We start from the raw sequence: 15,302 nt of genomic DNA, 5'->3' as shown, positions 1-15,302 counted from the left end.
AGTAAATAGGATAAAATCCAATAAGGACAAATACAAAGTACTCCACCCAGGAAGGAGCAATCAGCTGCACACATACAAAAGGGGAAATGACTACCTAGGAAGGAGTACTGCGGAAAGGGATCTGGGGGGTCATAGCGGATCACAAGCTAAATATGAGTCAACAGTATAACACTGCTGCAAAAAAAAGCAAACATTATTCTCTGATGTATTAGCAGAAATGTTGTAAGCAAGACACAAGAAGTAATTCTTCTGCTCTACTTCGTGCTGATTAAGCCTCATCTGGAGTATTGTGTCCAGTTCTGGGTGCCACATTTCAGAAAAGATGTGGACAAATTGGAGAAAGTCCAGAGAAGAGCAACAAAAATGATTAAAGGTCTAGAAAACATGACCTATGAGGGAAGATTGAAAAAACTGGGTTTGTCTAGTCTGGAAAAGAGAAGACTGAGAGGGGACATAACAGTTTTCAAGTACATAAAAGTTTGGTACAAGGAAGAGGGAGAAAAGTTGTTCTCCTTAATCTCTGAGAATAGGACAAGAAGCAATGGGCTTAAATTACAACAAGGGCAGTTTAAGTTGGACATTAGGAAAAATTTCTAGGGTAGTTAAGTACGGGAATAAATTGCCTAAGGAGGTTGTGGAATCCCCATCATTGGAGATTTTTAAGAGAAGGTTAGACAAACGCCTGCTCTATATAATATTTAGTCTGGCCATGAATGCAGGGGACTGGACTAGGTGACCTCTCGAGGCTCCTTCCAGTCCTATAATCCCTCATGATCCCAGCCTCCTCAATTATGACACCTCCCCTCATTCACAAGTCCCCATTCCCTTCCATGCATGCTGCCCCAGTACTCATACACTCCCTCCAGGAGCAAAAATTTGGCTTTCCCCTTTTCCAGAGCACAAGCAGCATTCTGTTCATTGTCGCTTGATACCCTGTATAAGTGACTGCTAGCTCCCTATAATGAAGTGAGTTAAGACCACTCTGTGCATTCTGCTCCTCACCAGAGGGAGAAAAGGAGGGGAGCTCAGGTCAGAATGAACCAAAGTTTCCCCTTTTCTTTCCAGTGTAACGCAAGAGAGGCAGAGTCATGGGCTAGCCTAACAAGAGCCAGTGGCCATGTTCACAGGCCTCCATGATGCAATGAGTTCAGTCTCTGGTGTTCAAGCAAGTTCTGGTACAATGGCTCTGCTGGTAAGACCTTTGTCAGGATGGTTGGCAGCTTATCATTTGGGACGCAGAGGACTACTAAGCTGGAAACCAGAGAAGTCTGGAAATAATCTTTAAAAAGTATCATACAAAGCAAACAGAAGAGCCTGGTGTCATTTTTTTTTCTAGCCAAGAACCTTCATTTGAGGTAAAATGAAACTATGCCCTCACTTGCCAGATATTCTCTTTGAAAAACCAACTTTTGTCACAATGAGATTCATTCCTGATTAAATGAATGAGTGAAATGCGGGTTCATAAACACCTTCCAACTGCAAGAGATCCCTGAAGTGGTCACACAAAGAAGCAAGTTCAACCTACTACTGGGAAAGGGAGTAGTCATCATGAACTAAGTTAATAGCCTGGTTCAACTAGACGTGGAGGAGCAGGGCACAAGCAGACTGCAGATTCCTCAGTTTTAATGCTCATTCTGTAGAAACTAGTCTGTTGTTGGTATTTTGTTTTTAAATAAAGACAATTCCAGGCCAAATCTCCAAGCCCCCAGGAAGTCAACAGGAATGCCCTATAAACCCTTTGGCCCAAATCATTCCCTCCTTCAGAAAAGTCTGTATAAGGAGTCCCTAGAAGATGGAAGTTTCTACAAGGATCCCTCAAAAAGTTCCTCTTATACTATTCCAATCGGATGGAAGTGCAGGGGTAGCCCTGCCCACTGTGGAATAAACTACAGACTCTTCTTTAACCTGGCAAGCTCTCAGGGATCTGAAGCAGGTCCTGTTTCTTCACAGTGGCTTGGTCTCCAGTAGCCCTCAGTTGAATAGCAGAGCTGCTCTATCGGAACTGCATTATCAGGAAGTCTTTACGGCCAGGGTGGTCCCCTTGGGCAGGGAGATCTCTGTATGAGATAACACAGATTCAGGTTGTATTTTTTTTTTGCTGAACTTCTGCTGGGTCAGAGGGGGCATAATAAGAGTTCTGCAGCCTTGCCTACTAGCCCCTCATTCTCTCTACCCTTCCCCCTGCGCTGGGTTTGGAGAATTGGCGAGAGGGAGTCCCCTTTTCTGTAGTGGTGTGACTGGGATGGGGGAGATCCCAGCACTGAGGCTACTTCCTCCCTGTGATCCATATACAACTGGGGCCATCAGCTGACTTCCAAGTTTGAGTCAGTTCTTAGTTTATCAAAATGAATTCAGCTGTGCTCTTATGCACCCGAGTCACATAATCCTCAGGTGAACCAGGATAAACTTGCTGAATTGAAATGACAAGAGTCAGCTTTAGATAGCTGCTAAGGAACACAAGAAAAGGACATTATTAGTGAACTCTCAACTTCCTGATGAGATCTTATCTTAGTAAGAATTTTTTTAGTTCACTGAAAGCCACAGAACTTAGCTAACAGATGCATAAGAGCACAATGTAACTTTTATGGAGCCACTGGAAATTCTGCATTAACAGAGTTTTAATTCTTTATCATTCAGTTTGCTGATGCATTAGGTCACTCTATGATCACACCGCACACCTAAAATCTAGAGCAGTGATACTCAGACTCAGGCTCACAAGTCCCAAGTGGTTCGTTAATGTTTCTCCTGAGCTCTTTGCAGCACTTGATATTAAAACACTATGATTTAATTATTAGCCAATCTAAGTTTTAACCACTTAGGATGCTTTTACTATGTTATTAATCAACTGTAGTTGATAAAAATAATAATACTTGGTCAGTCATTTTACTGCGAGAATATTGTGTATATATAATTGCTCTGTCATACTGTTTAAATATGAATATATAGTACTACAGTAAATGAAACATTTAATTCACACTACTGTGGCTCTTCTGGGTAATGCTGACCAATAATGCTGAACCACTGAGGTCTGAGTATCACTGAACTAGAGAGTATGAGAAATGTGGTATTTTTGTAGCAAAGATCTCCAGGTACTTTTGAAGAGTCTTCTGTCAATACTAAAAGCATCTTTAGTCAAATCAACTCCTACTCCATCACATGCACACATACTTATATGACTGTGTGGGGTTTTAGTTCTTATTGTAGGAATCAGCATGAATCTATAAAGGAAGCAAAGTCTGCTGTCAAAAGCATGAGATCTTAACAAGAGGAAAACACCCATCCACCCTGAAAGAAATACATCATCTGTGTTCTTTTCTTACATGTATTTAAATGAATCAGAAACTGTTAAAAAAAGCAATACATCCTACATAGACAAAAGGTTTTCCATTAAAATATTATCTGACATATAATTATGTTATTGCCACAAATCAGCATTTATACCAGTGTAATCCAAGTAACATTAAAAAAAAATTTAGATACAAAACACTCCCTTCTTTAGTTACTTAGTTGAGCCAACCAAATGCAAAGTCACCCAGGAGGCATTACAAAAGCTATCATTTTATTACGAGATTTTCACAATTAAAAAAGCTAGTTTCATTTTAATAAAAATCTTTCGGAGTACTTGAATGATGCTCATTCAGCTCCATTACTGACTCTTCTGACAACAGCAAATGAAAGGCAAGGGGTGAATCTTGCTACATATATTTCACTAAGATGGTACTATGGAAGGATTTGGCCTGGAGTTTCTCAATTGTTATTAATTTTTCATGCAGCAAGTTTTCTTTAAATGAAAAAACCTCATGCCTCACCCTACTTCCCACCCAGCCCGAAGCAGTTCCCAAACAGAAGTTTTTGGCAAATGTGCACACTACCCGTTAAGTTTAGTTTTTAAAAACCTCACCAAATAGCTCTGTTAGCAATAGACTAACTAAGCTGTATTGAAGAAAGTGGGAGTTTTGGCTTGCAGGGTCTAGTCCATAATATTTTACTAAGAGCCAGATTTTTAAAGGTATTTAGGCACCTACTGGATTTTCAGAAGCACCTACGTGCCCCAGGTCCCACTGGTTTCAGTGGAAGTTAGGTAACTTTGAAAATCTCATTAGGTGCCTAGCTGCATCTTTAGACACCTAAATATCTTTGAAATACATTTCTGGAAACTTGTGGCCAGATATTTAATCAGCAGGCAAACAAAAAGACAAGTCTGATATCACAACAAACAATAAGACTTCCTCCTCTCTGCAACTCTTCCTACATTGCATGTTGACCCAAAATAAATCTGGTGCACTGACATATACGAGCCGCCACAGGCATGATGAGGACCAAACTCTGTAATCATTGAGTGTTCAGGTTTAGCAAGTTTCTTAGGGTTTGGCTACACTTGCAGCTGTACAGCGCTGGGAGTTAAAGCTGTCTTTGTACAGCTGTGTAGGGAAAGCGCTACAGTGTGGCCACACTGACAGCTACCAGCACTGCAGTGTGGCCACATTTGCAGCAGTGTTGGGAGTGCTGCATTACGGGCAACTATCCCAGCGTTCAAGTGGCTGCAACGTGCTTTTCAAAAGAGGGGGTTGGGGTGGAGTGTGACAGGGGGTGTGGGGGAGACAGAGAGAGTGGATTTTTGGAGCTGACACTGTGTCAGCTCCCTGCCTTGCAAATTCCGACCCCTTCCCCCAACCATCTCTCATTTACTCTTAAATGTAAAAAGCGTTCAGACCAGATAAGCAGCTGCTCCCACAGACCCCCTCCCCAGGGTGCTGTTTCTCTCCTCAAGCAAACACTAGCTGTGGACATTCCCTGCCTGCCTCTACTCGAGCAAACAGTAGCTGTGTTTGTTTTTTAGATAAGCAGCTCCTGGAGCCCTGAGTTCACAACAAAACAAAGAGAGGCATCATAACAAAAGAAAGAGAGCTCTTTATTAAAAGCATTATGGGAAGGTTCCAGAGGTTAGTTACAGCATAGTAAGATTAATCACTGTTTACACTGGCACTCCAGCGCAGAAGCACCAGCGCTGTTCTCTTTATTCCTCTCAGCCATGTGGAGTACAACCAGCGCTGTAGCCAGGGAGATACAGCGCTGTATGTGCCTTGCCAATCTGGACGGGGAGTAAGTTTCAGCACTGTAAAGCCACTACTAGCCCTTTAACTCTCCAGTGTAGCCAAGGCCTTAGTCAGGCAGAAAAATGTGGTGGTGAAGATAAACTGCACTTCCTCAAGAAACCATGGACTTTAAAGTGATAAGAGGGGCAAAAATCAACATTCACAAACATTGCTTTTAACAGGTTTGCAACACAAAGATACTCAGGGAAAAATGAGGTTCTAAATGGCTTATTACATAACTTGACCTTTAACTTATGGGACCTAAGAGTAAGTTTCACCTTTTTATTCCCTATCTGTCATCTCATGAAACCAACACATAATAAAAAACTAGGTTAAGCCAGCACAAGACTAGATTTTCATCCCCCCAACATGTATAACTTTTTACGTTGGGAGCGAAAACATCTATTGTTCTTGCTGGGGATGTTTCATAGAATCACAGGACTAGAAGGGACCTCATGAAGTCAAGATATACAGGTGTTTATGGTCACACAGCCAGTGTTAGAACCAGGCCTGTGATCTATAAATCACCTCTGCAAACCAAGGAAGGAGGATACTTTCTATAACAAAAAAGGTGGCCTGTGCATAAACAAACACTGGTCTATGATTGGGGGCTCATAGGAACTACCACCACACAAATAAAAATAATACTGTCAATGAAGTGGCATTATTGGATGACATACCAACTAAGCAAACAATCTAATAATACTTTGCCCATGACTGTAATGTCACCCAAATTATCTCTTGTTCTCGTTGGTAATTTGCCCATCTGCCCTGTTCTTTTAAGCAGGTAACTGTTGGAATCCACAAGAATCCTTTTCTGAGCCACATTTTTAAGTTTTGAGTCTCTGCCCACCCAAAAATACAGGTGACAAGAAGCACGCCCCAACTACACACACACACACTCCAAAACATAGTTGAACTTGTATAATTTAAGGCCTAGCAACTTTGAGTGTGTCCCTTTCCAGGTGAAACCATTAAGATGCATTACTCATGCTACAGTTCTATGAAATTATCTGTGATAGCCACATAGAAACACACCAAACAGTTTATTAAGCAGTTACCACTGCATGAATACCAATTGACTGTGCTTGGGAAAACACCTTTACATAAACTTATCAACACCACACACAACAGCAAACTAACTACATGTTAACCCAGATTCATGGGAACTGAAATACCTAAAATTATTTTCTATTTATGTAGATGTGTTCTGAAATTCTGTTTATAGAAACTGATTTTACTTTATAATGTCAGATATCAATCACGTGAAAATGATTTTAGTGCAGGGGTCGGCAACCTTTCAGAAGTGGTGTGCCAAGTCTTCATTATTCACCCTAATTTAAGATTTCACATGCCAGTAATACAGTTCAACATTTTTAGAAGGTCTCTCTCTCTAAGTCTCTATAATATATAACTAAACTATTGTTGGATATAAAGTAAATAAAGTTTTTAAAATGTTTAAGAAGCTTCATTTAAAATTTAATTAAAATGCAGAGCTCCCGGACCGGTGGCAAGGACCCAGACAGTGTGAGTGCCACTGAAAATCAGCTTGCGTGCCGCCTTCGGCACGCATGCCAGAGGTTGCCTACCCCTGTTAATGTGTGATCACGTGCAGCAGCCATATTGATACAGCATCATCACTTCCAAGAACGTTTTTCTGCATCAAAATGTGTTTAAATATTTATACTGAGGTTTTTTAACAAGTTAAGTACCCAACTCCCATTGAGTCTCAATCTTTTGACAGCTTCAGCCTTAAGCATTAAGTGACAATAAACTGCATTTATCTGAAAGGCATAACAAAACTTCAAATCACTCAGCACCAACATTGCAACAATTTGTAAAGACCCTCTATTTCTCGGCTGGATCAAGGATGTTCCCAATTTTCATGAACTTTTAACTCCTCTGATTACTCCAAAGGACTTGCATCCCATCATCATGGTCCTGCTGACAAAGGAGGAAAGGATGGCTCTCTTCTGAGGTTGCTGGCCGAGTAGCATGAGGGATTCTCTCTAGTAAACTGAGTGCCAAGCTACTGCTTTGCTCCTTGTTTCCGCCAACACAGTTACTGAAAGATACTGGACTGGGATACTGCAATGCATATTCTATAGTTTTTTATTAATTTTGGGCAGTTGCCCTCCCCTTTAAGAAACATTTATAAAATACTAATATTCAAGTCTGGCACCTCAACTTATGCCTTTGGAGTTTTCCCTGCGCCTCCCTCCTACTAGCTAGAACAGCATCAATTCTAACTGAATTTTTGTCAATTGGAAAGAAAAAAAAAAAGATAAGTGACAGCAAGTTTGACAGGTCCAAAATCTAATTCAGTCTAGTGAAAAAATAAATCTTGCCTCTGACACGTGGAAGCTTTTCCTGGCAAGTGGACTTCAATACTTCTATTTCTGCATAAACTAACACATATTTAAAAAAATTAAATAGCCTGATTGTCACAGATCCTGAGAGCACCCACAGTTCCCATTACACAGGGTGATCAGTACATATGGGGAAAAAATAAGTAAGTCAAGCTATCACTCTCTAGTTCTTATGGCAGCTAAGATAACCTTCTACATAGGACACAATGTAAACCAATGTACTGTTTTCTTTCTGAGTTTGCAGAAAGAGCTCTAGTGCCTGTCTCTATTGCTCACAGCTTTGCCAAATACAACAGATTCAAATTGGCATGATTCTTGATATTTTCCACTGCTGTCCAGGGGGTTCTGAATAGCAACAGTGAAAATGACCAGAGTATGTTAATTTTATCCTTCTGCAAGACTCAGGTTCCTTTCTCTCCTGGCATTTAGGACCCCTTGCACAGCTTGAAACTATCAGGAACCAACTCAGGCATTGAGGCTATTTAAGGAGAGAAGGACTCAAAGGAAGCTGTCGAGAGGTACAGTAGTGGAGCTCCACAAATAATTACAAGGCTGAATGGAAGAGGAAAGCGCATTCATGTTTATTAGGCACCTACTAGCCAGAAACCGATATGCAAGACAGAGGCCCAGACTAAAGTCCAAGAAGAGCATTCTGGTAGGAATCCTAGCACTCTTTCCAGCAGCCAATGATAGTGGGGGCATTGGGTTTCCAATAACAAGTGGGTTACTCTGGAATTTCACTAGTAGTTCCCTCCTTTTCTATCTGCCTTTGACTAGTGTTTGATGTTTCAAGCCCTGGTCTACTCAACTTGTTTTTCTGTGGGAGGTAAATGTCTTTCTGATCTTGGTGTTGAAGGAGGAAGAGTTCCTTATCTCTTCCTCAAATCTGAGGTCTAAGATCTGAACTCCAACTCATTAGAGAGCCAAGATCTAGAACACATAAGTGTCTTGCCTACTCCCCAAAATTAAGTAGACAAGCAAAGCAGAGGGACGTGCATATCCTTGAACCAGAAACGAGAGTCGCAGGTCTAATTTTAGGCCCAGGGCCAATTTAGAGAGCGGCTTTAATACAAAAACTTTGTTATTAATGATATTTACTTAATCTATTATTTTGATAAGTATATAGATTTGTTTTTAAGTATCCTTCCAAAATTTGCAAGCTCACAAAAGTAAATACATTTAAGCAGTGCTGCTTTCCTCGTAGCCCATTTTCTCTTCACTGTGCTGTGAGGTCAGAAATTGGAATTTATTATATCTCAGTATTTCAGGCTCACCAAACCGATGCCATGGTGACAGAATTATGACTGCACAGTATGTTTGAGCACAAGGAAAAGGCAGGCTATACGTTATAAAAAATATACCCCAAATATATTCACAAGTAATTATGGCATAGGCAAAATACCAGCCAAAGTAAATTGCTTCCTGTGTTTAAGAGATCTCTTTTTATCAGGTTTGTCTCTGCATGGGAATCACTGTTTTAAACACAGCGGGGGTTGGGGGGCACGGCAGAACTCAGACTACTTTCTATGAATTCTGCTTCACATCAGACAGTGACTCTATGCTGCATTTAACAACTATATTGACCTTACATCAACAGAGCTTTGTAACAGATGACAGTTGCCTACACTCTCATATTGAGCCATTCATTGCCACTGAGCAGCTGTAATAACTTGACGGCTAAGTTTGAACTCCTAGAATTAGATTGCTGAAGTACTGGTAGTTCTTAACTCCATTTCATTTATCATTACACAAAATCATTTAATTTGTGCTTAATGGAGTAATATTTCTCATGTTGTAGAAATTTTGGTTTAAAAATACAATTCCAAAATGTACAGTTTTTACCCTCTCCGTCTCTCAGCCCCTTTAGAAATAACAATATTTTAAATTTCATGAACAGGTAATGCTTAATTGAAGGCCATTATAAGAAGGTTTTATAAAGAAGACAGTCAAAGAACTTTAAGTCAAGAAGAGTATTATGAAAAGAATAAGATAAAGGGTACATGCATGGGAATGCATTTGTGGAACCTAATGATTGTATTTTAACATACAACTTGAGGTAGGAAGTAGAAGCTGAAAAAAAAGATAATGTTCTGAAACTGTGTGTTGCAATCTGCAGTGTTTAACTCTTTCCCCAAAGTTTGCAGACTTTCCACTGTGGCTTTGGGTAACTGATAATCCATCAGTCAGAATATTAGATATTAGCTCATATATTTTTGTAACAGACGTTTTCAGGAACTGCTCTAAACAGGAAATGCTGAACATTTTTTTTAAATTACTGAAGTAGCTGTTGAGCAGTTAAGGAACATTTCAGGAAAATTACTATGTTGCTGCTTCAGCTTGACAAACTGCAATCACCTCAAAACACAATGGCATTTCTTTCTCTGGTTGTTTCTTTGGTGTGGCGCACAGCATGCATTACTTGCCTGTGCATTTAACAGTAGCTAGCATACCAAGTGAAAGAAGCACCTGGGGTATGCCTCCACTGCAACTGGAGGTGTGATTTGCATCTTGGCTAGGCATACCTATGGTAGCTTGAATCTAGCTAGCTCACTAAAATGGCAGTGAAGATGCAGCAGCGCAGTCTTCAATGCAGACTAGCAACCTGAAACGTATCTATGTGGACTGGGCAGACTTGGAAAGCCCATGTTGAAGCCCATGCTTGCATTGCTATCTCAGTGGGTTAGCTAGACTAAAGCAAACATGGATATGCTTACACAAACTGCAAATCACACCTCTGATTGCAGTGTAGACATAGCCTAAACATGTGCATGAGGCCAAGAAATTACCAAAATTCAAAAGAAATTGGACTTTCATATGGATAACAAGAATATCCAAAAAGTTATGACAGTTAATGTGAACAACATTTTGTTAGAGACTTTAAACCTAATGTTTCAGGTTAAACCAAACTAAAACCAACTGTTTGAGATTAACAGAGAGAGACACAATGTGGGAGGCAGATGATCTCCCATTTGTCTTCAGTGGGGTTCTTACAACCTCCCCTGATCCTGTCCACTGTCAACTCAGAGGATATTACACTAGATGGACTTTTGGGCCTGGCAGTTCCTATGCGAAAAGTAATAATATCTCCTCTGTGCTACCTGGGTATTTTAGGAGAGAAATAGCACAGTATCCAACCAACCCCTGTAAATTAAGACTTCAGATATGAACATAAAATGCTATATTTCAATAATGTTAAAGGTTCAAACTCCAGCGCAGTATTCTCACTGGAGAATTCTGAAGTTTCCTCTATGAACTTATACATATAGTAGGGGGTATGTGTATGCATATATTGTATGCATACAAAAAGGAGAGACCAGAAAGGTTAATTCCTTCAATTTTACTCTGTTTTCTAACTGCTTTCAAAAGATCCATATGTGATCACATAGCGAGGGATTTTATAGCTTGACATGCTGAGTGTAGGGTTGCCAACCTTCCTGGAGTCTCCAGGAAATAAAGATTATGTCATGTGATGAAACCTCCAGGAATATGTCCAAGCAAAATTGGCAGCCCTACATTACACAAGCTTCAGATATCTGAACAGGGATTGAAGATGTAAGAATTCCATTATCTTGTCATATAGTTATAACTTGCTTAGCTCACTGAAAACTCAACTTTGCTCCTATTTGCTTTTGATGTATATATATTTTTACAGTCTGTTCTGCTGATATGTTGCTTCATCTCCCAAATCAAAGGAAGCTACGGCTGTTTTATAATCAAACGTTTAGCTGACATGATAGATAGATAAATGACTTCATTCTGTAACATTCCTGGGCTAAATTATGATTCCTCCCTGAACACAAAGTTTCCCTGTCCAGGTTAGCTATGCTTCCTGGAGCTAATGATCACTATTATCACAGTGAAACCAGAAGACATGCTAAGGACAACGTCAACACAAAAAAAGTCTCTCATTCACACAGCTGAGCCATCTAATACAGGGATACAACTTTTACTAACATGTAGAAGGGTATAAGCATCCTTACTTCCTGGCCCCTCACTTCTGAAGCAAGAGCACCACTGAAAATGCCTAACAAAAAACTATATGACTGTCATCATTTGTTGCAAGGACCATTTGATTAGCATCAATTGTCATGTTGGCTATATTTCAACAACAATTTAAAAAATGTCAATATAGTCTTGCCAGTTCCCATCCTCTCAAGAAAAGGGGAAACACAAATCAGCTAGGAAGGCTTTTTTTTTTTAATCTGCTTTCTAAATGTACTAAATTCAGCTTTTGTTACGCAAGTCCATTATCATGTATATTAACTAGCATCAGCGTCTGTGGCCACTATATTAGTTCAGAGTTAGCCAGAGACCCCTGTTTCAATATGTTTACTGATCTGACTCTCAAGTATTCAGTAAGCTATTTAACAAAAATCACTTGCTGATTTACAAACCACCCCTGACCAGCTTTTACACTCAAACAAAGTTTAGCACAGGGGTCAGCAACCTTTCAGAAGTGATGTGCGGAGTCTTCATTTATTCACTCTAATTTAAGGTTTTGCGTACCACTCATACATTTTACGTATCACTCATACATTTTAACTTTTTTAGAAGGTCTCTTTCTATAAGTCTATAATAGATCATTAAACTATTGTTGTATGTAAAGTAAATAAGGTTTCTAAAATGTTTAAGAAGCTTCATTTAAAATTAAGTTAAAATGCAGAGCCCCTCAGACTGGTGGCCAGGACCCGGGCAGCGTGAGTGCCACTGAAAATCAGCTCGCCTGCTGCCTTCGGCACCCGTGCCATAGGTTGCCTACCCCTGGTTTAGCATGTAACAAGTAAGGCATTTACAGCAAGACCTTCGGAAGGTGAATGACTAAAGTACAAGCGTAACTCTTAGCAGCAAGTTCACCAAGAAGAAAGACAGGATCCGAAGTCAGCAAACAAAACTGTCAACAAGACGGACCGAGCCGACAGCCGCTTATATTCCCTGATTTCTGTGCATTCACCACGGAGTCAATACACAAAATATGGAGGCTCACAGAGCCAGGAAGCCATGGTGGAGTTATCTCCTCGCCAAAGGATGTCAGAGGCAACCTTTGCTTACCCCACAGCTGTGCGAGCTCTGCGGAGCAGCCCCGACCGTCTCTCCTTACGCCGCCAGGAGGGGAAGACAGAGCAGATCAAAGCTCCCTCGTTGACTTATACGAGTGTCCCCGTCCTGAGCCCAAAGCCAGCTACCTCCGCCACCCTGCCAGTGCTGAGCGGGGAACCTGAGCCCCCGGGGGCGGCTAAAGGGAGAGCCACAGGCTGGAGCAGACTGAGCGCTGCCCCCCGCGGAGATGCGCACCCCCTAAAGCGGGGACAGGGACGGGGCCCCCTCGTCCAGCACCCGCAACCAAGGCACGAAGGAGCCTCCTGTAGAGGGAGGGGAGGGAGAGGCAGCGCCTCTGCCGCTTCCTCATTCACCCGGCGCCAGGCGAGGCAGGAACTGCCGTGAGAAGCGAGGAACTCCCCGAGCCTGGGCCCCGGCGGCAGGTACCCGGGCGGCGCCCCCCGCACGGACCCCAGGCACTCACCGCCTCCCGGGGAGCTGAGCACGGCGGGGCCGGCGTCCCGGCCAGACGGCTCCGGCAGCTCCCAGGCCGAGCGCTGTCCGAAAGCTAGCGAGCTCCCAGCCCAGCCCAGCCCGGCCTCCCCGCCCCCTGGCGCTTCGCCCGCCCCTGCGCTCCGCCCTCCGGGGCACAGCTCCCTCCTCCGCCCCGGCCAGCTCACCTGCCCCGCCGGCGCCGCCTCGCCCAGGGTGGGGGTGTGTGGGCTCCTGCTGCATCGGTTCCGGCAGGAAACCTAGCCCTAGAGCCCGTCCTCCGGCGGCGGGGCGCGGGACAGAGCCATCCTCCAGCTCCGCTTGCTCCTTCACCGCCCTTGTTTTCTTCTCTTTTCCCTTTCCTCGGTCCCGTCCCTTGCTCTCCTCCCGCCTTTTCCCGTCTCCCTTCCCTCACTTTACCTTCCCTCTCTCTTGCCGGCCTTTTCCTTTTCTCACTCTCCTTCCCCCTCTTCTTTCTTTTCCTCTCTCCTCTCTTTTAGTTTCCTCCCTTCCCTGACGTTACCGTCCCCCTCTCCCTTCCTCTCCTCCTATCCTTTGCCTTCTGTCACTCTCCTCCCTTCCCTCATGCTACTTTCCACCTCTCTTGTACACTCCTTCGTCCTTCACATTACCAACGCCCTTTCTTACTCTTCTCCTGTTCTCACTCTCCTCCTTCTTTTTCTTTCTCTCACTCTTCTTCCCTCTCCTTTACTTGCCTTCCTTTCCTCCTTGTACTTTCCCCTCTCTTTTACTCTTCCCCTTCCATTTCCTTCCTTGACTCTCCTCTCCCTCCCCTTTTACTCTCCCTCCTTCCTCATGTTGTCTTCCCCTTCCCTTTTACTCTCCTTCCCCCTTTTCCTCTTCTCTCTTCCCCTTCATGTTTGAGTTCTTCTGAAACCAGTAAGGAGCTCTCCCTGATGGCTTGACCCAAGAGTTCAGCTCTAGGTCAGCATTAAAGGCAAAAGTTCCAGCATGGGGCGAAGCTCACCAAACTCCTCCAGTCTTAAGCTCCTATTAGTGTAGTTGCAGCAGCCCTTATTCTTTGGGAGATGCTTGGCCTTTGGGGAAGCCAGCTTACTCTATTTGAACAAGTGGTTTTAATGTTCACTCTATATATTTAGTAATCCTGGCTTTCTTATGGGGTTTGGCAGCCTAGGCCACAAAAGTTTTCTTGACGTGGCACTTGTCCACCAGAAATTGGACAGAAGACACCAAACTCAATTGAGGTGGCTTATGATTTTCAGCCATTGGTGATATGCATTTGAATTCCATCTGTGTAAAAGTTTTTGCTGGACTAATGCTTTGAATACATGCCTAATCCTTTGGGAAAGATTGTCTTAAGTTTACAAAGTGGGGTTTTTTTTTAAAGGTGAAAAATAGATTTTTGATGGCTTTTAAATTGTGAGTTGTATTGTTAAAGGATGGCAAAAACACAGGAGGCCCCAGTCGCGTAAACACTTTTCACATGTTTAACTTTACACATGGGAGCAGTCATAGGGGCTTATCATGTACATGATGTTAAGCATGTGTATCAAATGTTTGCATGATCAGGGAGTTGCATTAATTCAGGGAAGGAGCTGTCTTCCTGCATGTTTATACAGTGCCCTCATTGGGGGCGGGGGCTGACCTTGATTGATGCTTCTGAATGGATTTCCCCAATATCCCTCCCATTGTCTATTTTTTTAAATATAGGCTATGAGGATGGTGAATCAATCAATCTAAAGTGTCTTCCTTTTTTGAGAAGCAGCATTTCCACTTATAAAAAAGGAACATAAAGCATATATGCCCAGAACCATTGATAACAGATAAATAAAACACACATTTACTCTTGGTATGGAAGAGAGAAACTTTCCTAACAAACTCTTTAGCACTTAGCTGCTTTTTCTTTAGTAAAGTAGACTTCCTTGTCAGACCTTCACCTAAATGACTTTATCCTTCTCCAATTAAACTTTCACTGAATTCAATAGTAAATCCAATGTACTTTCACCTCTCTAGGGCTGTACAGCTGTACAAGAGCTATGGGACATACGTATCTTTAATTTTCTTTATTTACAGCTCTCTTTGGGTTAGATTCTGGGAACTGAGGGTGATCAAAACCATGAAGATTAGGTACCGTCCAAGCAGAAAGTCAAACCCAATGTATGCTGGCTCCAGTCAGCCTCCTCCTGAATTTCTGATATTTTATCCAAGTCATCCATCCACCTTCTCAACCTATAGCTACCAAAAGTACATAGGGTACAACTTGAGAGTTTCTAAAATGTCTGAAGACCTCTGAATCTATTGCACAGACCACCTCTATCACAATTCC

General features: G+C 42.2%; 1 protein-coding gene across 2 annotated transcripts in view; it reads right to left on the bottom strand.

Annotated features, from left to right (window-relative positions):
• Nucleotides 1–13,131, bottom strand: part of PRKCD (protein kinase C delta) — a 128,574-nt gene extending 115,443 nt beyond the window's left edge. The window contains exon 1 of one of the 2 annotated variants that reach the window (XM_032772903.2): nucleotides 12,987–13,131. The gene's annotated coding sequence lies outside the window, so the exon portion shown is untranslated. The remainder of the gene's footprint in view (nucleotides 1–12,986) is intronic. The other variant, XM_075072793.1, reaches the window with a different exon arrangement.
• Nucleotides 13,132–15,302: the final 2,171 nt, after the last annotated feature.

The sequence above is a fragment of the Chelonoidis abingdonii genome, chromosome 16, assembly GCF_003597395.2.
Source record: "Chelonoidis abingdonii isolate Lonesome George chromosome 16, CheloAbing_2.0, whole genome shotgun sequence".
Taxonomy (NCBI): domain Eukaryota; kingdom Metazoa; phylum Chordata; order Testudines; family Testudinidae; genus Chelonoidis; species Chelonoidis abingdonii.
Note: the sequence above shows the minus strand (reverse complement) of the source record. Positions and strands in the feature narration are given on the sequence as shown.